The sequence below is a fragment of the Anastrepha ludens genome, chromosome 2 (genome assembly GCF_028408465.1).
Source record: "Anastrepha ludens isolate Willacy chromosome 2, idAnaLude1.1, whole genome shotgun sequence".
Lineage (NCBI taxonomy): Eukaryota > Metazoa > Arthropoda > Insecta > Diptera > Tephritidae > Anastrepha > Anastrepha ludens.
The window spans coordinates 109,767,096-109,793,399 of NC_071498.1; the positions used below are offsets into that span (position 1 = coordinate 109,767,096).

General features: G+C 37.3%; 1 protein-coding gene across 1 annotated transcript in view; it reads left to right on the top strand.

Annotated features, from left to right (window-relative positions):
* Positions 1-505: 505 nt before the first annotated feature.
* The window catches only part of LOC128855070 (DNA-binding protein RFX2), a 75,789-nt gene continuing 49,990 nt past the window's right edge, over positions 506-26,304 (top strand). The window contains exons 1-2 of the mRNA XM_054089670.1: positions 506-734; positions 817-1,015. The gene's annotated coding sequence lies outside the window, so the exon portion shown is untranslated. The remainder of the gene's footprint in view (positions 735-816; positions 1,016-26,304) is intronic.

Consider the following 26,304-nt stretch of genomic DNA (forward strand, 5'->3'; position numbering starts at 1 on the left):
TTACGTTAGCTGAGCTTAGGAAGTTAATTTAGAGTTAATTGTCTAATAGCGTATAATGTAAGATATTAATACTATTTATTGTTACTCTGGTAAACTCATTAACAAGCGAGCCGAAGGTATTTACACTAGTGCTCCATTTAAATGTAAAGTAGTGGATCTCCTCTACTTTTCTTATATATAATAATAATAATAATAATTGTATCGTGAAGGCACCAAATAAGTATTGCAGCCCAGCCGTGGTTGCATGATTTTAGTAACATTCCAGCCAAGTCCCGAACCTTTCTGCCGCGACATCTATGCGACAATAGCTCATTTAATAATCAAATGACAGACTTGCATTTTCAGAGAGGCATACAAATATATTAATATTTGTTAGGTAAGATTTTTTAGTACAGTAACAAATTTTTGCTGCAATTGTATTGGAAAAATTTCTTAATTAAACTAATTGGCTTTATTTCACGCTCAAACTTATGACGCTTGTAACCCTGTGTTTTATTCCCATAGCTCTTGAATAGTCAGCTGACAAAAACAACTTTAATAACTTTTAATAGAAACGGCCGAATGCAAATTATTGCAGCGTTGTCAAGGAAACTAGAAAAACAACATCGAGCCAACACAAAAAATTACGACGAAACATAAATTTCCTTCCGGTCCACTAAGCTCAAGAAAGGACTCAGTTCTGTTCTGGCCAAAACGCATTCTTTGGACTTTTCGTCCAGTTGTGTCACATCGCAGTAAGTTCCATATTGTAATTACAAATAAAGCGTCAATTTGCAATTAACAACAATCAATTGGTGCTAATTGCATTTATTGCAGAGCGACACCACGCCTTCGGCTAACAGATTAGTCTCATACAATTGAACCTACATGAACGCACAATACGGCCTTAAAATACGCCTTATTATATATTTTCGGAAGGAAAAATAAGTCATCGCTGTAAATAAAAAGTGGACACTTGTGTCGAAGGATTCTTATTTCGCCAGAAATCAGGTGCATTACACCAGTAATACGCAAGGTAAGCTTGGCAATAGTGTTTTTAAGATATGCTAGGGAGCTCGCAAAGGAAGTAACATAAAACGTAAATAATGAAAATGGTTTACTGCAACCAGGAAGCATATTTAAAACTAATACATTGTTAGTGAATGTTCCTAAATAAAATCTATATAATCTGTGTAATCTAACGGAGAAGTAAAATTTTAAAACACAATATATATATGTATGTACATACATATGTGTTAACATGAATGTAAATATGTGTATAATAGGTTGAAGTATTTATGTGCATCAATACATTCTGCTACTAACATATGTACATGCGGGTTTCCAAGACATCAAATTCGTAGAAAGACCAGAGACGCTTATGACAACGTTCCCATGACAGTCGGCTCTATCTTACCGGGGTGACGTGCATTTATATCCGGCCAAGGACTCTCAAAGCGGCTGCCGTTTCCGAATGAGTTGGTGCATTACTACCGCGCACAATTTAAAATCTCCGTACATGAAACACCAAATTATAGAAAAAGCGTTTTCTAATAGCGGTCGCCCCTCGGCAAGCAATGGCAAACCTGCCATGAAAAAGCAACTCATAAAAAAGCATCGGCCGTTCGACACCGGCTTAAAACTTTGGTCCTCCAATTTGTGCAAAACATCAAGACGCACACCAGAAATTGGAGAGCTCGTCCAAACACCAAGTAAAGGTATATATATGCATAAAGAGCTATCACTTCAGCAACATTCCCCAAACATTTATGGGGAGTGTTTATGCTATTACAACAACAACCGCGTTCCCACTACAGTCGGTTCTAAGTTACCAGGACAACCCGTACTTATACATATTCGACAAAGGACTGTCACTTCATTTAAGGAGCAATTTTTTAAATTTTGCGGGCAATGTTTTATGCTTTTACAGCTACAACGCGCACGTCAAATTTGAAGCGAATCTCTGCCTTAACAACTATCAAGAATGTATGAATTTTGGGGTATATTAAAATTTATCAAGATGAATTTAATGTAATTTGCATTAAAAGCATAATTTTGCTGTTTGAACTATTATTCAATATTTCAAGATGAATTGCTTATGAACAAAATTGTTGAGCTTATCGTACTTTCCTTGTGAACACATCGTTTCCGTGTGCACATAAATCTTTACAATACAAACTACATAGAAAGAAAATTGGGGAAAATGCACTTTTTTACAGTAATTATTTCACGAAACTTTTCTATTTTAAGAAATTCTGAAATGAATATTCATTACCTCGATAAAAAATTTTTCAATTACGTTTCCAATTGGAAAACGAAGTTAGAAAATTTGTTTCTATTATATATGGCAATTTATAGGAATAATTTGTTCATATGGAATTCACGAAAGGAATATTTACGTTTTGGATTCGACATAACAGTTTTCAGCTACTTGTTTGTAGCGTCAATGCGATTAGATTTTATAGTATAAAAATTAGTAAATATTGAAAAAGCACACATTTTGCATACAACGCACTTACTGACAGAACCCCAAGTTTATCATACTCCTCTAATCAAAAATAAAGTCCCATTTTATTCTCATGAGATACATACATATGTAGTGTTAATAGATGCCGCTATGAATTTTGTTATTTTTTTTGGCGAACGTGTGATATATTGGGACGCCACTTTTTAGTCCATCACTCAAAAATTAATTTATCTCGAGCTATGTACGCTTGTTGAAATCGATGGGCGTACTGTTTTCCTGAATAAGTTTTGCCTTGATACATGGCAACAATTACCTCATTCATATATTGGTTATCAAAAATTCTTAATTTTTAATTTTAATAAATTGTTTATGTTAATCCGTTCTACAACAAACACCAAATAAAGTTTAAAACTTTGTGCAAATTAAAAACAATAAAATCAAAATTTCGCACGTTTTAGTCAGTATTAAAATTAATTTTATACACAGAAGAAAACACCCAACACCGTCAGCAAAAAAATTGTCAAAAATCAACGCGGCTTTTAAGCCATTTGAAACTTGCACTTCATTTTCAAAATTCCAAAATTCAAAATTGCATACTCTAAAATTCTGATTAAAAAGTTTTTATATTTATTTATTTTATTTATATGTAAGAGTTATAAATAACCAATACACTAAATTAAAAAGTTTTAAATTTTGATAAAAATTAGTCGAATTTTTATAAAACTTGTACACAGCTTCAAACTTTCACTTACACGCTATTTATTGTAGAATGAATTATATATTTATAAAAATATATTGAAAATTAAAAAAAGTGAAGCAAAAGCAGTTTGAACTGCTAAAAATAATGATATCTATTACACTGTGCGACAGTGATTTTATACTTTTATGGAGACCTAATACAACTTGTAGAAATAGTAAAACTAAGAAAAATGGTATAGGAGAAATTTCCAATACACCCCCAAAATCTCGTTTTAAGGCCATAAAACCGTTTTTCAGTAGGTTGATGTGAACAATCACTCCTAACTTCGCCAATTTCCATCCGATTTCGAATTTGTTTTTTTAGTTCGAAAGAACAAAAACAAGCCTTTTTGACAGTGAGTTGACAATTTTTCTGAAATGACAACTGACGAGACTGTAGGCGGAAGTATTTGGATTTTTTTTATTTTTTCTCTATTTTTTCAACTTTGACATAATTTTTACGATATTATCCGATATTGAGGATTTTTTTTAGTACACTACTGTTATAGTAAATTTAATTTTGCGTCGAATGAGCTATATTTGATTGTAATTGAATTAAAATTAATAGAGTTGTATGGGTTTTAAGATTTTATTTTTTTTTACTAATTTGGTATGTAGGTATAACTTACGCGAGATTTTGGGGGTGTATTGGAAATTTTTCCTATACCATTTTTTTTTAGTTTTTCTATAACCACAAGTTGTGCTAGGTCTCCATAAAAGTATATTTAATTTTTTTTTTTTTTTTGTCACACAGTGTTACTTATGTCATAGGTGTAGTTTCTTGAGGAAACCAATTGTAACAAAGTAGTTTACTTAATCGGTATAAAGTTGCGAGTGTTTTTCTAAAATTAAAAGCTTTTCATAGAACCATCTGACGTTGGGAGGCGTCATAAAACTGTCGTTTCAGTCATTTACAGGTAAGCATCATGATGCGCACCACAAATTAGAGAAGAAGCTCAACCTAACCTATTTCAAGTGTAAATTTGCCAGTTTATTGTTATTATTATCGACCGTGTGTTGCTTAATGACTGTCTTTTAAATGTTTCACTCTTAATTTCCTATGTGATTGCCTCCATTCATGCGTGCAGCTTTTGCAGAAAAACATTTTTAAGTTCTAAAAATTAAGTAGACAAAAATCCACCAACTTATTTGAACTTAATTACTGTTTTTATTCTGCCAAAAATCGCGTTTGAATCTCCGAAATGTAAAAAAATTAAGTTTAAGTATTTCACAAATAATTCAATTAAATCGAAAATAATGTATTAATTTTTTATTATAAATATTGACAATTCAAATCTCTTAATCATGCTTAACGTATTGGAAAGAAGTTTAAGCGCATTTATTGTCTCTCATAAATCTTTGTTTCACTCCTTCTATTTGTGTTCCTATTTGCGAAACTTCAAGCTTCGAAAATAATTTTTTGGTATAATTCGCTAAAAAATAACATGATTATTTCTTGTACAAGAATTTCGTATTTAATTCGCAACATAAATGTGTAACGGTGAAAAATTAGGAAATCAAGTTTGAAAGTGTATTGTTCTATGAAAAATAGAAGAGCATCCAAAGGTTAATCCAGTCAACCCATTAACTCAAATTTGCACATTTTTTGCTTCTAGCATAAGGACGAACGATATGTGTATGTACAGTTGCAAACACAAAAATAACATTACTAAAAAAATATGTAATATTTTTTATTACACATATTTTTTTATTTTAATCTATGATGTCATTAGAAAGTGTTCATTATTATTTTGAAATATAATACTTTTCTATTATTTAACTGAATATAATTTAAATCAATTCTATAACGAAAAACAAAAGATTGTGTAACAAAAAATATTTATTTATTTTATTTTATTTTTAAAAGCTTACCTGATAATAAAATTATTATTAAACTCAAGCAAACGCAGCGTTAGCAGCAGCGGCTTTCGAATGGCTGGGATGTGTGTTGGATCAGATACGAGGGAGTAGGTCGGTGTCCTTTAGAAATGTGTAAATTTTTTTTATGTTATCTTCAGTGGTATCTTTTAAAAGTTTATGAGGATCTCTACAGGCAGAATACCAGTAGGTGATACACACTGGCTGTGGCTTGGCAGAAGGGGCAGGTGTTGGATATACTACCCTGTAATAAGTATGCACTAGTTATTATAGTGTGACCAATACGGAGCCGTGTATATGGGGTAATGTGGTTGGTGGGTGCCGATGATCGATAGCCAGGTTTTTGTATGTTTGTGGTTAATGCTCAAATAATGGTGTTTATAACACGACCATTCACGAAGTAACTTTGGTAGCCTCTGTTCATGAATAAGTCGGTATATGTCGCTGGGTAGGATGACTTCGGATGTGATTGTTAGTATAACGGAAATGTCCTTGGAAATTGTAATAGGACTATGAATAAGTTCGTGCGGTTTTTTTTCGAAATTTGAAACTTTATTGACGTAAAATGGTTACAAATTTAATATTCAAAATATTGTCCATCGCTTACTACTACTTTTTCCCATCTTTCTGGCAATTCACGGATTCCCTTTGTGAAAAATTCGGTCGGTTTTGCCGCAATCCACGAATCGATCCATTTTTTGACTTCATCGTAATTACGGAAGTGCTGGTCAGCCAGGCCATGTTGCATCGATCGGAAGAGATAGTAATCGGATGGCGCAAGGTCTGGACTATACGGCGGGTGGGGTAGGACATCCCATTTGAGCGTTTCTAAGTATGTTTTGACCACTTGTGCAACATGTGGCCGAGCATTGTCATGTTGCAAAATAACTTTGTCGTGTCTATCGGCGTATTGCGGCCGTTTTTCTCGCAGTGCTCGGCTCAAACGCATCAATTGTCGTCGGTAGACATCCTCCGTAATCGTTTCATTCGGTTTCAGTAGCTCATAATACACAACACCCAGCTGGTCCCACCAGATACACAGCATAACCTTCAGGCCATGAATATTCTGCGCCGACGTCGATGTTGAAGCATGGCCAGGGTATCCATACGTTGCCCGACGTTTTGGATTGTCGTAATGGACCCACTTTTCATCGCCAGTCACAATTCGATGCAAAAAACCCTTTCTTTTGTGCCGTTGAAGCAGTTGTTCGCATGCCATAAAACGGCGTTCAACGTCTCTTGGCTTCAATTCATACGGCACCCAATGGCCTACCTTTCGGATCATTCCCATGGCTTTTAAACGTTTGGAAATGGTTGATTGATCAACTCCCAAAGTTTTTGCAACCTCTTCTTGCGTTTGAGCCGGATCTTGATCGAGCAATTCCTCCAATTCGGTATCCATGAACTTTGGCGGCGCACCCTCGCGCTCTTCGTCTTCCAAGCCAAAATCACCACTTTTAAAGCGTGCAAACCACTTCTGGCACGTTCGCTCAGATAGAGCATGCTCACCATAAACTTCCACCAAGATACGATGACTTTCGGCTGCTTTTTTCTTCATATTAAAATAATGAAGAAGAATTCCCCGCAAAAACACATTATTTGGCACGAAATTCGACATTTTCAAGTGTGGTAAAAATATTGTTGTTTACGCTTCAAATAAAAAACTTATACTGACGTTTGTGCCTTACGACAGTAGCTCTCCAATGAATGTTTGGAAATGTGGATCGATGGAATAATAATCAAGTTACGCCATCTGTTGTAAAACCGCACGAACTTATAAATAGACCTATTATCTGCCAGTGCGTTACACTGGTTCCCGGAGTGCCCAGGTATCCACATGATTTTGATACTGCTCCGATGGCAAATGAGTATGTTTTTAACACAGTCGACGATTTTGCTTGACTTGTTATGGTTTTGGATGGCTTGGAAACAGGACAAACTGTCGGAGCAAATTATGTGCTTACCCTTGCTTTTGGCGCAGTATTAAACGGCTTGGAGTATAGCGGTTGCTTCAGCAGTGAAAATCGAGCAGAATTGAAATAGAAGGCCGTACGTGATAACTTCTTGATTTTGACCGGTCAGTAAAAACCAATTGCCAGTCGTCAAATTTATAGTATACGATTGATTCGGAGAACGGGACCCTGTAAACGGCGTTTGAAACATTATCTCACCGTAAAGAAGCTAGGTAATTGATAAAGGATTTCTTGCTAACCGCCCACGGTGGGTGATTAGTGTACCGCAGAGTGTGTGGTTTAGAAGGCAGTTCCGCATGTTTTGCAAATAAGGTGCAGGTGTGTATAGATGAGGGCATTTTAGGTCTAGATACACTTGAGGTTGCAGATTGAAAGTTTTTGCCAATAAGAAGTTTGGGGCTTAGAGTATGCTTTGGATAGATCCTGAATATTTTGTCCTCCATGTTGTCGTATAGCGACGAAAGGCCTGATTCGCCAAGAAAATCTTTTATGGGCGATGTCGGAAATGCGCGTATTCAGAGTTAACCTTAAAATAGCAGTGGTCATATAAAGCGTTTTTCAGTAAGAGCGCTTCAACTTTTTTATGAATAAAACACAAACGGTTTGACTTTTTTAACTAATTTTTTTTTTTTTATCGAGTTTGAACATATACATTTAAGTACGAAATTCGATTTCTTTTGCATGACCACCGCGTGCACGTTTTACGAAGTCCAATCGTTGAGGATGGTTCCATGTGTAGAAGTCCACGCAAGTGGGGAAAGTTACTGATCGCCATTCACTTGGGAGTGGCCAGGACGACTCTTCTACATATGGTTCAAGCAGCTCACAACGGCCGGGATTAGCCCACGTATCCTCTGGGTAGCTTCCGAACACCCGTTCGGGAGTGAGCTAAAGTGAGAAGGCGAAACATTCCAGGATAGCTGGTTGTGCGCTGGGTTTGGGGCCCGCCACTTAAAAATCCCCCCCAATGAAAAGAATTGCAAAGCCTCGGATGAGAACTGCCTTTACTGATGACGACCCCTGCAAACGAAATAAGGAATATGATTTGAGGGCATGCACCTGGAATGTCCGGTCCCTTAATGGGGAAGGTGCCTCTGCCCGGCTGGTTGATGCCCTCGTGAGAGTAAAGGCTGACATCACTGCCATCCAAGAGATGCGATGGACGGGGCAAGGTAAGAAAACCATAGGACCTTGCGACGTCTACTACAGCTGCCATGTAAAGGAGCGCAAATTCGGTGTCGGATTTGTTGTGGGAGAGAGACTTCGTCGCCAAGTACTGTCGTTCACTCCGGTGGACGAGCGTCTCGCAACAATCCGCATCAAAGCCCGTTTTTTTAACATATCGCTAATTTGCGCCCACGCCCCGACGGAAGAGAAGGACGATGCGACCAAAGATTCCTTCTATGAGCGTTTGGAACGTTCCTATGAGCGCTGCCCCCGCCACGACATAAAAATCGTGCTTGGCGACTTCAACGCCAGGGTGGGCAAGGAGGGAATTTTTGGTCCCACAGTCGGAAAATTCAGCCTGCACAACGAAACATCCGGTAACGGACAGAGGCTGATCGACTTCGCCGGGGCCCGAAACATGGTAGTCTGCAGCACCAGATTCCAGCATAAAAAGATACACCAAGCTACCTGGCTGTCTCCTGATCGAAAAACGCGAAACCAGATCGATCATGTTGTGATAGATGGAAGACACGCTTCTAGTGTATTAGATGTACGCACGATCCGAGGACCCAACATCGACTCGGATCATTACCTTGTTGCAGCCAAGCTGCGCACCCGCCTCTGTGCAGCAAAAAACGTGCATCTACCTACGCAAAGAATGTTCGACCTCGAAAAGCTGCAATCACAACAGACAGCCAGAAGATTCGCCACTCGACTCTCACTCCTGCTCTCAGAGAGTACTGCCCAACAAACCGGCATCCACGAACAATGGAGCAACATTTCTCGTTCTCTACGTACCGCCGCCGAAGAAGAAATCGGATTCCGGCGAGCCCGAAAAAACAATTGGTACGACGAGGAATGTCATGCTGCCGCAGAAAGAAAGGATGCCGCCTATAGAGCCACGCTGCGATCGGGCGCAACGCGAGCCATGTGGGATCGCTACAGAGAGCTGAAAAAGGAAGAGAGACGTATTATCCGACAGAAGAAACGAGAGGCCGAAATACGTGAGTGCGAGGAGCTTGAGATGCTGGCCAATAGGAACAACGCCCGAAAATTTTACCAGAAAGTTCGGCGGCTTACAGAAGGTTTTAAGACCGGGGCGTTGTCCTGTAAGAACAAAGACGGCGATCTGGTGACTGACGTACAGAGCAATCTTAAATTATGGAGGGAACACTTCTCGAACCTGTTAAACGGTGACAGCTGCGCATGTCATAGAGAATGTGAAGATCCCGATACCCCAATCGTTGACGACGGAATTGTCGTTCCGTTACCCGACCATGACGAGGTGAGAATAGCAATATCACGGCTAAAGAACAACAAAGCCGCGGGCGCCGACGGACTGCCGGCTGAGCTATTCAAACATGGCGGCGAGGAGCTGGTAAGGTGCATGCATCAGCTCTTATGCAGAATATGGTCGGATGAAAGCATGCCTGCCGATTGGAATTTAAGCGTGCTCTGCCCAATCCATAAGAAGGGCGATCCTGCAATTTGTGCCAATTACCGCGGGATTAGTCTTCTAAATATCGCCTATAAGGTTCTAGCGAGCGTATTGTGTGAAAGGCTGAAGCCCACCGTCAACCAACTGATTGGACCTTATCAGTGTGGCTTCAGACCTGGAAAGTCTACCATCGACCAAATATTCACAATACGCCAAATCTTGGAAAAGACCCATGAAAGGAGAATCGACACGCACCATCTTTTCGTCGACTTCAAAGCTGCATTCGACAGTACGGAAAGGAGTTACCTGTATGCCGCTATGTCTGAATTTGGTATCCCCGCAAAACTAATACGGCTATGTAAGATGACGTTGCTCAACACCAGCAGCGCCGTCAGAATTGGGAAGGACCTCTCCGATCCGTTTGATACCAAACGAGGTTTCAGACAGGGTGACTCGCTGTCGTGTGACTTCTTTAACCTGATGTTGGAGAGCATCGTGCGAGCCGCAGAACTTAATCGCTCAGGCACAATTTTTTATAAGAGCGTACAATTGTTGGCGTATGCCGATGATATTGACATCATCGGCCTTAACAACCGCGCTGTTAGTTCTGCCTTCTCCAAACTGGATAAAGAGGCAAAGCGAATGGGTCTGGTGGTGAACGAGGACAAAACGAAGTACCTCCTGTCTTCAAACAAACAGTCGGCGCACTCGCGTATCGGCACCCACGTCACTGTTGACAGTTATAATTTTGAGGTTGTAAAAGACTTCGTGTATTTAGGAACCAGCATTAACACCGATAACAATGTCAGCCTTGAAATCCAACGTAGAATCTCTCTTGCCAACAAGTGCTACTTTGGACTAAGTAGGCAATTGAGCAGTAAAGTCCTCTCTCGACGAACAAAACTAACACTCTGCAAGACTCTCATCATGCCCGTCCTAACGTATGGAGCAGAAGCTTGGACGATGACAACATCCGATGAAGCGACGCTTGGAGTGTTCGAGAGAAAGATTCTGCGTAAGATTTTTGGACCTTTGCACGTTGGCAACGGCGAATATCGTAGACGATGGAACGATGAGCTGTATGAGCTTTACGACGACATAGACATAGCGCAGCGAATAAAGATCCAGCGGCTTCGTTGGCTGGGTCATGTCGTCCGAATGGATACAAACGCTCCGGCTTTGAAAGTATTCGATGCGGTACCAGCTGGTGGTAGCAGAGGAAGAGGGCGGCCTCCTCTGCGTTGGAAAGATCAGGTGGAGAAGGACTTGGCTTCACTTGGTGTGTCCAATTGGCGCCGGTTAGCACGAGAAAGAAACGACTGGCGCGCTTTGTTAATCTCGGCCAAAATCGCGTAAGCGGTTATCGCGCCAATTAAGAAGAAGAAGAATCGTTGAACCCAATTTTCGACCACTCTTTTGCATAAATCGGCCGAAATTCCAGCAATTTCGCGTTCAATATTGGCTCTGAGCTCACAAATCGTCGCCGGCTTGTTACTGTAGACCAATGACTTCACATAACCCCAAAGAAAATAGTCTAGAGGCGTCAAATCACACGAGCGCGGCGGCCATTCGACCGGTCCATTTCTGGAAATAATGCGCTCATCGAACTTACTCTTCAACAAATCAATTGTAGCGTGTGCTGTGTGGCTTGTGGCCCCGTCCTGTTGAAGCCACATGTCGTCTAAGTCCATACCATTCAATTGCGGCCAAAAATAATCGTTTATCATGTCGCGGTATAGATTTCCATTCACAGTAACGTGGCGATCGTTCTCGTCAACGAAAAAATATGGGACAATTACGCCGCCGGCATGTAAACCGCACCAAACAGTAATTTTTTCGGGATGCAACGGTGCCTCATGAATCACGTGTGGATTGCTTTCTGCCCAGTAACGCATATTTTGCTTGTTGACAAAGCCATTGAGCCAAAAGTGAGCTTCATCAATGAAGATGATTTTTTGGAATTATTTGGATTTAAAGTAGCAGCAACAGAACGATTATTTTCATAAAAAATTTGCACGATTTGCAATCGTTGCTCAAGTGTGTAGCGTTCCATGATGAAATGTATACTAATGAAGTTTACAAATGACAAGCGAAAAATAAAAAATATTTCGTCGTTCGCCCTCCCTATCGGAAAAAAGTTGAAGCGCACCTATTGAAAAACGCCTTATGTAATACATTTTTGACCAAGTTTATAAAAAAAATTAAAGAAAAACTGCATTGACAAAGTTTGTAGATACAAAGTTGTAATTAATATTTAGTTGAATTTCCCAAATTATTTATTACGGCAGTACAACGACGGCGTATTGAGTCTACCAATTGCTCACATACCTGCTTAGAATCTCCAGCCACGCATCTTTAACAATCTCCAAATTTTTTAATTGTTACTCGGTTTTACATTGTATACAACTCTTTTTAAGTGCTCTCATAGATTTTCTATAGGATTGAGGTAAGGAGACTGACCTTAATTTTATTTGCGCGAAACCAATCCTTGGTCTTCCGACTCGTTTTTATTTAGAATCATTAACCTGCTGGTACACCCATTGTATTAGTATGTCCTCTCTGCAATATGTCAACATTTTACATTATTTCCACATAAATATTAGTGTCCATTATGTCATCAATTTTGTGTAAGCGGCTTGCGGCATAATATGAGAAGCATCCCCATATCATTATTTTTGAGCCCCCATGTTTAATCGTTTTTAGAGTGTATTGTGGTAAGGTGGAGGTCTAACATATTGTCGTGAACCCGTGGCGCCATACCAAACTACATAGTTTAGACTCGTCAGTCCATAAAATATTACGCCTATCCAGCTAGCATTTTTTCTTGCACATTCCAAACGTCTTGCCTTACATTTTTTTTTGTATGGAGTGCCGTTTTTTGATTATAATTCTGCGATTGTCTAGCAGGGAAGTTTTTCGTTTTTCTCCTATTTTTTTCGGCTTTTCCACAAATTTGATTACATTTCAAATTATGTTTGCTGAGCAGGAAATAATAATTTGTATTTCTGTGTAATTGCGTATGCTAATCTTCAGCTAAGCTCTACACCTCTGAAATCTCTTATCCCTTCATAGATATTTGGTATTGAACCTCAATTTTATATGGTTTATAGGAAAAACGAAAATGACTTCAAAATAATTTTTTAAGTGTATTGCTATTTTTATGTTCACAGGTGTATGAACATATGTATACGTTAAATAATTATTGCACCGGAACTTATTGACGAGTCTTGGCAATTTATTTGCTTTTTATGTAATTTTAATATGTTTTTATGAAAATATAGTTCATTCTCCTGCAAAATTCGTATAAAGTGGAAATATGGTACAATTTAACAAATTTTCATTAGAATTTCACACTTTTTAATTTCCAGAAAAATTTAAAGTATACAGTTTTATAGCCCATGATCCTCAAATCATCATCATCATTCATAGCATCACAGCTCGTTGGGAGCCTTAGCTTCCTTCACAACTCTTCTCCATGCATCTCGGTCCGTAGCCAAACTACGATAGATGGTCACTCCTAGGCTTCTAAGGTCAGCCGAAACGTCTTCTAGGTATCCGTTTCCGAGGTATTTAATTTCATCCACGCTTTCATATTCGTGATCGCCCATTCAAAGATCTGGCGCTTTTCTGAACGTGTTAAGCTTTGCGAGATACTTCGTTTTGTTTACGTTGATTTTTTAACCGAAAAATTTTGCTTTTGATAGGGGTGCTTGAAATACTTCTCTGAGAACATTGATATTTCTCGCGAAGATGACGAGGTCATCAGCAAAGCCACATATTTGCGAAGCTTTGTTGAATATAGTGCCTGATGGATCAACCTCTTTAATTACATGGTCCAGGATCAGATTGAAGACAAGCGTAAACAGCGCATCTCTCTGCTTTACTCCTGATTCAACTCTGAGTAAATCAGATGCTTTGCCTTGTATAAGCACTTTCGAATAGATCTCAAAGCAAAGCTCATTTTTTCGGTATACCTTGCATGCGTAGCACTTATTCAATTTTGCCTCCTTCAATACTATCGAATGCTTTCAGAAAATCTATAAAAGAGGCATGTGGGTTGATTTTATACTGATGAAACTTTTCAACTATTTAGCAAACTACAAAGCTTTAGTAGGTCGTCGACCTTCCATATCTAAAACCACATTGGTACTCGCCTAATATTTGTTCAGTTATGCCATCTTCCCCACTTGCTTTGCCATTTTTTAGCTTTTTATCGCAAGACTAATTTCATTAATTGTGGGTGGTTAGATTGAGTGCTGTTGCTATTATTTAGAAGGTCTGGAAAGTAGTTTTTCCATCTTGTGAGAACTTTTCCTTCTTCGGAAATAAGGTTACCCTGCGCATCCTTACATGTGTTTAGTCTAGGTATGTACATATTCTGATGTTGAGTATACAAAAGTGAAAATTTTAAGTGGCTCATTATTCTCGTTGATTTTTGAGATTTTTTTTCTATCTGCTGAATGCTCGACATGTTCTTTTATATGGAAAAAAAACTCCCAATACCTTCATCAAAAAAAAATTGTCGAAAATCTACTCGATTTTTGAACTACTTGATACTTACACGTTATAAAACCAAAATAAAATTGGTTGTTCAAATAATTTTCTAAATACTTTGATTTACAAATTTATAGGGTTTTTGTATGGGGGTAAACTATATTTTCGTAAAAAGTTATTAAAATTAAGTAGGAAAGAATCAAATTCACGAAACTTGTCTATAAATCCCTGGGCTATATTTATTTAAGGCACTGTACATGCACAAAAGAAGATAAAGCGATCCCACGGCAATCGGTTCAGGGCTACCGAAAAGAACCGGATTTACTCCGGCAACATTTCCCGTAAATATTATATATGGGCAATGTTTATGCTGCTACAACAACAACAAGATAAAGCGAATATTTCAGCATCATTCATTTATGTATTTCGATTTCACTTCGAAAAATGTTTGTTTGAACCATTGAATTTATGTTAAAAAATGATGTCCTTATTTTAGAATTTTTAAATTAGAAAACTTTGGCAAAACTATATTACTTTTGTTAAAAAATTCATTGTGAAAACAAATGTCACTTTAGATACGCGCTTCCTGTATTTTTTTATTTTTTAATTGTTTTTTTTTTTTTTTTTTTTTTTTTTGTTGTTGTTTGTTTTCTTTACCCTTGAAGCAATTTATTTTCTGATGAAAAACATTGATGAGCTTTAAGGTGAAGTGTTTGAATATTCAGAAAAGTAAGAAAAAAACACATTTATAGATGTACATCTATAATCTCAGTCTTGTTAATTCGTAAATTATAGATTTTTTAAGCGCCGTAGGAATGTAGAAAAAGCGGGCCCGTTCCCTCTCCTATTTGTTTGTGTGCTGAGACATTAGATAAAATATTTGATAAGCTCTTTGCTTTGTAGCCAAATGTAATTACAACTTCTCTATTATCCGACAATAATCAAATGAAATCAACAAACTCAAAGGTTTTTAGTCACTTACGCTAAAGATCAAATTAATTTAAAAAAATCTAAAACGCAGTGATGTTGAGCAGCTTAATTTCAAAGTTTTCTTAATTAGTAAAGTTTCACTTTGTGTGGCCACTGAGCGGTGTGCGACTATACAAGTGCTTATGAAAATATGTGCATTTGTTGTATGTATATGTACTGCAACATACATACATACAAACGAGTCGAATGAACGTATTTCTCAGTGAATATCTAACACTTTGAGAAAAGTTGGTAAAAAATATTAAACTCGTACTACCACTACGATCCCTTATTTGAGTCCATTAAAGGTGCGTGTGCCGTGCGGCATGCACCATCGAACACCATGCGCCACCATACCGCCATTACGATTGAAGTTAGCCATGCAGCGTTGTGGAGGGGGTGCGTTACCGGTGTTATGCCAGGTGTAAAAACGCTACCTCGCTATGAGTTTGAGGCTGTTGGTGTGTACTAACACCGGTCACATTCTATTCCGTTCCCCGCTACATACTTCGCGCTTCGTTGATTCGAATTTTTAGACAAGGCTTCAACGTACACCAGAATGACTGCTGTCAATAGTAATAAGCATCACATAGGCGTGTGTGTACTATATAGGTATGTATGTGTGTATATGCATAATATTTGTAGGGATATACATACGTACATATGTTTATATGTACGCGTTCCTTTTTTGCCAAATTTTTCAAAACGCCCAAATCCACACAGTCTTGCGCAATAGTTTAACACCATTTGAAGCCAAAAATATTAAATTTAATGTATGAAAATTTTTATAGTCATTGAAATTTCTTTTTGTTTTAATAGGTATTTAATTATGTTCCTTTGTTCCCTCATGTTCCTCGAAAAAGGTTCAGCAACCCATGAACTTATGTCAAATTTACATCCAGCCAATTGTGATTTTTAAATTTAGTGAAGCAATTGAATTTTTGATCAAAATCAGCAAAAAATTTGCCAAAAATTGTGAGACATGGGTCGAAAATCAATTGACATCGGCACTTTTTGGCACGTAACGGCTTTTGGGTAAATTTAGTGAATTAAAATACCTTTTGACTCCAAACTCAACTTCTAAATCGTTTGCAATGTTAGTTTTTATTCGTCGAAATTGTTCTTCGTTTTCTGATCCCTATACTCTCAAACTATTGTACTCGTCTTTAGTTCGGTCCAGGTTAGAATACGCGATAGTCATTTGGAGACCATTTCATGCAGCCTATACTAAAAGATTAGAGTCTGTATAGAGAGCATTTGTGCGCTTTGGTTCGCCCTCGATGAAATTCGTTGATCGACCCTATCGATCTCATTTCTTATTAATAAATCTCATCTCCTTAGAGTCTACAATGTTCTGTTGTCGATGTATTTTGTCTTTGATATTTGTGCATTCTCAATATATTGTCCGTTACAACTCAATAAAGTTAATTGTAATGTGGCCTCACGCATTCTCCGTTGTAATGAATTGTTTGTTGTGAATATTACGAAAACTGTTTATGGTATGAATGCTCCTCTTAGGAGGACGCTACCTCAATTGAATGCATATTCTTCTGTGCATATTAGGCTGTGATTTTTCTTACGCTAAGTTTACTTTTAAGAAGTTGCTTATAAGACTCTTGTCATAAGGTATTTGTTTGCATCAAATTTATAAAATTTTACAACAACAAAAAATTTAAAAAAATATTGAGTCAAAGTTGTATTTTTTTGTTTTGCTAAGCCGAACCGAAATGGCAATGATTCGAAAGCAAACTGAACTTTGTGGCCAAACATGGCATAAACCAAAGTCGGAATTCGGTTGATCTTTCCCTACCTCTCTCAAACATTAAAAATCCACCAACAACAACCAAAAATTATAGAACAGGATGAACATCGAATTCGCATTTTGTGAAAGAATATAGATTTGCTTCAAACCGTGAAATCAACCATGAATTTGCAACATTTTCTGGTAAGAAAAAATCCCATGGGCACCTTCAAAAGCTGTTCTGTGGCATGTGCTATAAAAGTTGTTCCGCTGCTCAAGACGTCATTTGCAGAATGAGAGATTCCATCCGAAGAGAATTTCTAGGAGGTGGAGGTAAGGTTGGTATTTGGGCAGTTGGTTTTTTTTTTTTTTCTTTTTGAGAATCCTTCGGCATATTTAACACAGGAAAGTACGTATAATTATATGTTGCTGTGTGTAAAATTGGCTTACCGAAGAATCTTGCAACAAGGCAATGTAATACTCAGTCTGGTTAAAAAACAAAAACCTTAAATTTTTGTATTGACTTCAATCTTCTTTTATAAGTATGATTATGAAAGAGTCTTTATTTGTAATTTATAAACTCCTAAACCTTTCATCCCATTGTGATTATATTTCGATGAAAGGTTTACGAGTTTGTTTGAACCCGATGGGTAGCGCAGTGGTCGAGATATTTTTAGAGATCGTACGTATGATCCTATTTAGTTCATATTTGGAATTTATATAAACTAGAAATGCATGTTTTTTGAAAAATAAATAACTATTAAAAGTCGCATTTGTGGTCCGATTAATATCCGATTTGATATAATTGGCGCATACATCATTGATTGTGTGTTTAACCGAGGTGCTCGCTCTGTTGTCACTACAACGTAACTTCAGCCCCTCTACTAATTCTCTCTCAAAAACTGTATACATCTGGACTTGGAATACCAAGGCATGTTTCTCAAAGGGCAATTCTTCGCCATAGACTTCAAATCCTAACGCGAAGTTAGTTTAGTCAATAAAGAGTCTGCCATGAGTATACTCCCTTCTCTACATCGGGCTTAAGTCAACACTGATACTCAGGGAACGCAGAAAGGGGTTATAATACGCAGTATGACAAAGTTGCATTAATAGATGTATATATAAATCAAAAATTGTGCCATAGGCTATTTTATTTATGAAATAATTTATTTATCATATTTAATAATATGATGCGTTATTTGTCTATGGACAATTATTTAATGTTGAACCAACAAGTTAAAAAACATATTTTTTTCTCTCCAAAAAAAAATCTAATTTGGATGGTGTGATGGATCTCATCAGTACTTGCGCAATGTTCGGCAACCGCGCAAAACTCCCCATAAACGCAATCTCGGTGGCAGATAGCTAATGATTTAGACAGCTTTTGGATTTTCTGTCATATTCTTATGAATCTGCTGGATGAGGTACTCGTCTACGAGGATTCTTAGCAGTGCGGTTTCTTGGCGCTTAGATAGTTGTTGCATAAAACATTCCATGTGAACGGAACGTACCTATGTAGAACCACCTCTCATAGTAACGATCACTTAATCGCTGATGGTCGCGAGCCTTGTTGGATCGTGGCGCCAAGACGGATTCGTCAACACACTGTCACATAAAGCAAACGCTAATCAGCAATAACTGTGAATCAACGTTTCATACGTTTTCCAACCCACTTGCCTCTTCTTAATGGAGCTTTTTGCAAGCTAAAAGTAGTGAAATACACGTTTCACATCGTGAATATAATGTTTTTAAGCCACTGAGGGAAAATTTAGATTTATTTTCACAATGGCTTTCGACGGCATTTCTCAACTTACTATCGTCCGAAGTCATGAACAGTCGGTTCGGGTCTACAGGGTAGGTGGTCGATTCATGTAAATTCCGTATCTTTTAAGGCTTCCCTCGCAACTCTCGCATTGCCTTGTAGAAACAAAAATCAACGCGTCTTCTTGCCAAGTACAAATTAGTAAAATCATAATTAATAAAATTATCTTGCTGCTCCAGCAATTGGTAATCATGAATTTCGACTTCGAATTTCTTTGGTGACCTTTGTTTCCATTTTACCCACTTCGTCGACTCCTACTTGGACTCCGGATCTTAATGACGAATGTAAATTTCATCAAAACTACGCTGACGGAACTCCAAAAATTTGTACAACTCTATAATCGTGGGTGCTTGTCGAGTTGTGCGAACGTTCTCGGTACCCATTGCATTAATTTTTTTATCAAACGTTCATATAAAATCTGTTCATTTTATTCTCTTTTATGCTGCACTTCTTCTTTCATCGTCCAGTAATATTTTTTCTACTTTTTGCATATTTCCTTCCGTCTTCTTCTTCGTGATTAACGCAATAACCGCTTAAGCGTTTTGGTCGAGTTTAACAAAGTGCGTCAGGCGTTTCTTGTGCTAAACGGCGCCAGGTAAAGTCAAGTCCTTCTCCTTTCCAAAGAGGAAACATTCCTCTTCCCCTGCTACCAGCAGTATCTTAAAACCTCGAGAGGATAACTGTAAACAGTGACGTGGGTGTCGATACTGTTTGTTTGATGACAGGAAGTATTTCGTTTTGTCCTTCACCATACCCATTCGCTTTGCTTCTTTATCCAGTTTGGAAAAGGCAGATCTAACACGCGGTTGTTCAGGCCAATACCGTGCCGGAGCACGTTGGACCCCACACAATTTAAAATACGCGACTGGACAAATCCTGTCGAAAATTTATTCAAAGGAATGCAAAAGTGTATTGTTCATCATGGCATTTGGAAAACCAATAAAGCTGTTGTCAACCACCTATGTTCTTTTATCCATTGTTAGGCCAAAAATATAAATAGCAACCCACGTAAAATTGTATATTTCAAAAGGAACAATCATTGTGAAAGTTGTTAAAGTGTTTATAATTTTCCGTTACATACCTACATTTCGAGGTTCTTAATATCGCGCGGTATCTTACTAAACGTCCTCTTCTTGTTGTTGTTATGTTTCATATTTTTGGGGTTCTTTTTGGGTTGTTTTTTTTTTGTTTTTTTGCTGGTAAGGGTTTTCCTCAATTTGTATTTAGTCTTTCGTTCTTACCCCTATTTGCCAACAACAGTAACGGAAAAACCTTACCAATTTAGCATTGCAGCACTAGAGCAACACTAACACACACAGTCGCATGCATACATATGTATGTATACACAGAAACGTTAGAGAATTGGTAACTTGTCGTAACGATAGTAAACCACCTACTTGCAGTGGCTTACCGAGCGAGCAAGTTGGCTCGAATGCAACTGCAATATCTGCAGTAGCTATTACAATTGCAGCTGCTACTGGGTATTGCCATGAATATGTTGGTTTATATATGCATGTGAATATGTATGTATGTATGTTTAAGTGAAATGGCGCAATTGCCTGCCGATAATACACCGTATACATTCGTGGGCGCATATTAAAGTATGTATGTACGTTTGTATGCCTGCCTGTAAGCGACTAATAATCAACCACGCCTGTATGCACTTGTACTGAAAATCCTTATGAATATATGTACGTATGTAAGAGCAGTTTCGTGTGCGCATATGTGTATGTTGATGTATGCGTGTGAATAAGTTTATGCAGGAGGCAAATGCAATTCTACTTTAGAAATTTTTATTCAAAATGCATCAGTTGCATATATTCTCTCTAACGAAACGAAAGCCAATCGTACTCCGCCATTATTAAACACTACCTTTCACTGCCTATACGAAATTCTCAAACTTCGCGTCAACGTTTTTCATTATTCATTACCGCTGTGACTGTGGTATTTTTTATTTTTCAACTAATTGGACTTACTGTCAAATTCATTCTTCAAAAATTGTGTGCCACTCATAGGCGTGCATATGTGTGTATGTACGTATGTATTTAGTTTTGTATATATATATATATATATATTCAATATGCATATGTGTTTACATATGCAGATAAAAGTGTGTTCTCAATTTGTTCATTTGTCTGTTTGATTTGCTGCTAGCTGGCATCATCGTTTCAGGGGTTTATTTGATCAATAATTCCAATTTTCGCCATACGATTTTATTATGCGCTTCGTTTACGCCGTCTACCGTTTGCGGTATCCCACCCACACCAGTCAGGATTTGAAAAAAGTGTGTATGTGTGTTGAGTAATAGTCCAAAGCCAAGTGTCCGTTATAGGACTACGATCGGGAACGAACATTGCTTGGCAAAAGTGGCTGGGTGGTGGTGTATGACAATCGCGTGCCTACTCATTCATACTACACAGTACACATCGAAAAGTATGTAGTAGCAGTGTGAGTTTGTAAACTATACAGACTTCGAAGTCACCTAATACAAATATATACTAATATACAATATATTTTGAGGTGTGAGTGTAAACAAGTTTTCCGCTGCTAGCGCAAACACTTTGTCAGTTGAATTTGATAGTTGCATTAGATTTATACAGTGCACTGCATTTCCTTCCGCCAACGCCAACGTCAACACCTTAAAAAACTAAGTTTTCAAACAACAAAAAAGGGTGACATCGTATCACTAAAACTGTGCTATTGTTATTGTTGTTTCTATTTCACTTACATTCTACTCGTTTACTGTTTATAAACAAACTACAGTAAACAAATCACAAGAAAGCAAGCGAGGGAAGTGATTAGTCAACTATCCTTCCGTTATCTAAGACAACCACCCACATTCATATCACTTTCGGTGTATTAGTGCGCGATTGTTTTGGCGAGTGTTGGGCGCACAAATATTTTCAGCGCAGAACGAATAAATAAATTTTTTTTATAATGTGAAAAAAATATAAATATTATAAATATCTTAAACTATGTGCAAAATACAAGTGAAGTCAATTAAATAAGAACAAAAAATAAAAATAAGCAAAACGAACTACAAATCCGTTGTAAATACACACATTCAATTTAATTATTATAAAGTGAATGAGTAAGTAGAAAATCACATGGACTCAATTGCAAATATACCTTAATTGTTGAAATGTGAATATATATATTATAATAAATATTATTAACAAAAAATAATATTATAATATTTTTCGAAATCTTTTTTCTTCTAATTATTGCGTCATTCAATGGCTACCAATTGTAAAACCACTTATTCGGCATGGCCCAGATTTGCCTTCCAGTAACGTCAAAGTCGCTCTGGACCACTGATAGATTGTAAAACTCGATTCTACGAAAGAGATATCCAGATGTCAGTAGTGAATAATTCCTAGAAGATACCTTTTTCTTATAGCATCTTTGACATTTGTTACGTAGAAAGATGTACAATTTTACACTTATTATGAAAATGGTCGATCCTTAAGAACAAAATATCGCAAAATTCCTATTTTTTTTTTGGTTGAAGTAATCGTCCGAATGAGTTGACATTTCAAGAGTTAGTGAAAAGATAGTTAAAGATACTGGTTGTGTCGGGCATAGGAAAAGGAGTGGACTTGCAGGCCAAAAGCTATACGTTCTGTTGAGAATATTGTTGCTGATGCGCAAAGTAATGCCGACCAACCATCAACATCGATATCTCGACGTTCCCAACAGTTAGGCATTCATGAATCGACTTTTCGGTGGATTCCATCTGTAGACGTGCTCAAATTTTGAGTAAACATAGTGAAACCTTTAAGAATCTAAATGTTTATTTTAAAACAACATCTAGGCACGTTTTTGCAAAGGTCCTTTATTTTGCATAATAGGATAAAGTTCAGAAATAAATTATATTTTATAATTACAGCAAATTACATTTGTATCACGTAAGAAAATCGGTATGTGTCCGATACTAGATCTCAGTGGTTATTGATATCCGTTTTTAGTTTCTTATCAGCACGTAAGACTGTTTTTAAAAGGACTTAGAAATTTTATTGGGTCCAAGGATTTGGAAAATTACTATAAATCTATGAAAGTATACAAAATATAGATATATGAGCTTGGACTCAATGCAAAATACAATTCTAGCGAAGCGCTATCACACCTCATATATTACGTCCATTTGCAAGTCGATCGAAGTGTCGCTGAGTACATTAGTAATTACAGTAATTTCCACTGGTTCGCTGTACGTATATGAATTCAATTTAAAAAGTTATGGAAGTCACAATTTAAGGCTTTCGGAGATTACTGAGCATAGTCTGAACCATTAGTGAAAAAAATTATAGCAAATCTTAGAGAGGGTGTTTTTCACATATTGCAAAAAAGGTCTCTCAAACATGTTGAACGAAAATGTAAATTTTCATCACAAAAACAAAATTTGTTTAAAGTAATTTTATGCTAAAAATTTATGAAAACTTAAAAAAGACCAAAGATATTATATTTCACTTTCAATACCAAAATTTTCACCATTGAATAAATCCGAAAATTATAATTTGTTTTCAAAATTTTTTCCAGTTTGCTTCTTATTGTACGCAAGCCTAAAAAATCAACCATGACAACCATGGAATCGCTTACTAATTTTTTCATATATACCAGTGCTGCCAACGTTTTCAAAATGATCATTGTATTCCCAAGAGAAAAATGCTTTTTGCTGTAAATTTGGTGTTAAAGCTTTACAGATCAATATTATATAATCTCCTCCTTTAATTTCCCTTCACAAATGTCCTAAAAGTGATACCCAATGCTTTATGTAAACAGAAAATACCGTCTCAATTTTTTCAATTGACCCCCAAAAAGGCCCCAACTTAAAAAAATTTATAAATTAAAAAAACGAAAATATGTAGCTTGTTGTTTTTTTTCGTTAGCCTCAGTTTGATGGAAGGCCGTTGAGACCAGCAATACTATAATACCATACATTTTATTAAAAATCATGGTCCATGATGGTTTAATTGTGGTCTGCAACATGCAACAATAGATATCTCGAAAAAAACTGCTTAGGGGGCGTCCATAAATTACGTGAGGTGTTTTTTTCAATTTTCTGAACCTCCCTCCCCCCCTGGTGAGATGTTGTGAGATTTTATTCAACCCCCTCCCCCATCCCCCAATCTCACGTAAGATTTTTCAAAATGTGGGTTTCTTATGTAAACGCGTTGGATTGTTATTGTAAAAAGAAAAAAAATTTGCTTCGTGCTTTTATTTACGACTAGTTAAGACTAGTAATCAATATTGCTGAGAGTTATAAGTGTAATAAAAATTTGACAATAGAAGACTTAAATCGTAACTACTGTGTTTAAAAAAAGAATATCTACTCTAATTCAGTCCATATCTACTCTAATCCATCATGCGCGGTTTCAAGAGAGACTATTGGAACCAACATGTCCATATGATTTTCAGTAAATTCATGTGCTTCTTCAACTTCGTTCTAATCTAGCCACTCTAAGCCGTTGACGCTTGCGCACAGTAACTCATTAGCACGTCTTGTGACAATCCGTGAGGGTCGCACTTTGCGGAACATACGCGCTTGCTCAGCTGGTGCAATGTGAGCTGCTCTCCTGTGCTCTGCAGCTCTTGTGATAGATGCGAAGTAAATACCGCATGTACTGCAGCATATTTTCTCTAAATCATCACGTATACTTGGGCAATAGAGATCAATAGGCGTGCTGATGAAGGCATTCAGCGGTTGAATCGGTACTCGTATTAGAAATGGAGCAAATGATTTTCCGTCATGTTCTTTAAAGTCCGGAATTGTCAAACGTCAACCTGAGTGATAGGGCGTTCGGCTCATAGTGGCGCGAAAACAACCGACGGGCTACACTGTACCGCAAATTCAGATTAAATTGTGCTATTTGGTATAAAACAAATATGGTGGTTTGACAGTAGTAATGTATAACGTCGAAGAATGAATGAAATTATTTTCTTTCGAACGAATTAGTGAATGATCTTAATCATACTACGATTACGCTTGAGATTAAATCTTAAGCATGTACAATCGGGATAATGGACCAAAATAGTATAATTTTTTTTTGTTTCAATCAGAAAAAAAATTGCGTGATATTTGCCGAGACCCCCCCCCCTCTCTCCAACGTAAGATTAGATGAGAATTGACTCGACCCCCTCCCCCCCTTAAACATCTCACGTAATTTATGGACGCCCCCTTATCAGCGCATTCTGAGGCTGCCAGATCCACTGGTCCGAGACGAAAGATAAACGGCGACGCAGTAAATCCATTGCTTCACGATCTCTATGGCAAGTAGCGCCATCTTATTGGAACCAAATGTTGTAGAGATCACGGGCTTCCGGAAATTTCCGGCATCAAAAATTCGTTTATTAGCCTCGTCTTTGAAGAAATATCATCCAGCCCATAGGCCGCACCAATTTTGTTAATTGGCGTAGCCATTAAGCCAAAATTGTACGATTTGTAAACGTTGTTGAGACGTAACTTTTTCCATAATGAAATGTCAATGAATACTAACAAAAATTATGTATTTAATTTGACAGTAGTCACGCGTGATCTGTCAAAAATACCTTAATGGAAAAAGTACCTCCAATCTGATCACCCTTTATTATTGTTCCAAAACGCAGCAATGGCATTTGTGTTAAATGAGATGTAAGTATAGGGGTTTTCAACAAGGATCTAGAGCAAAAGTAGAATTTAGGTGCTTCCATTCTTAAGTTACTTTGATCTTGTAAAAATGTGGGCCAAGACCTGTAAGAAAAATTCCCGACATTGAGAGCTGCATGGCGTGGAATCTACTGGTTTCTCTCATTTTGGGTTGAAGCTCTTGTGGCTGCAGTATTTGCTGTACTTCAACCACTAGATTATATATTGGCACAGGAATAGTGAATATTTTTACTCGAATTTATCCACTGTAGCACACATAGTCCAGCCTCTCCGGTAGTATGATTATTATTATTATTGTTGTGAATAAAGCACTTGAACCTTAGTATATAATGTTGTACCCCTTTCAATGTTGTAGAGAATATTTTTTAATCCTCTTTTCGTCCATTATGAGATAGCTGCCGAGGATTATTTTTCGTTTATGCGTCAGTGCAGGGCTGGTCTGGTGATTATTACAAATAAGATTGAAAATTAGACTCGGAATTTTAGTACTGATTTCTGAAAACGTTCGGAACTCCTACGTAAACTTTTCAATATGATAAAGAAGAAAATCTCGAATTGTCTTTTCGACACTGCCAGATTATAAAAATATTTATATATGAATAATTGTCGATCACTTGTTAAACATTTGGCCCAGCTTCTTCGCCTGCAAGGCTTCTTCTCCTGTGATATATGCCGTGATATTGTCCTACAATTGGAGTCATCTGCAGTTTTATACCGATTCCGAATGGTAGACGATTTTTTTGAGAAGCTTTTTGATACCAAAAATACACTGAGGGGTTTGCCATTACCTACTGAGGGATAACTGTTATTAGGATAAATTCGTTTCAAACATCCGCAATGAGTTTCGAGCCCGGCAAAAGAATGCTAAACACGCATAAAAAAATAAAAAAATAAAAAAACGGCGCTTAAGAGAAACTTGAGAATTGCCAGGCTGGCACTTCAACCATTTCATTTCACCTATGCACACAATGAATTTAAATACAAAATTGTTACTT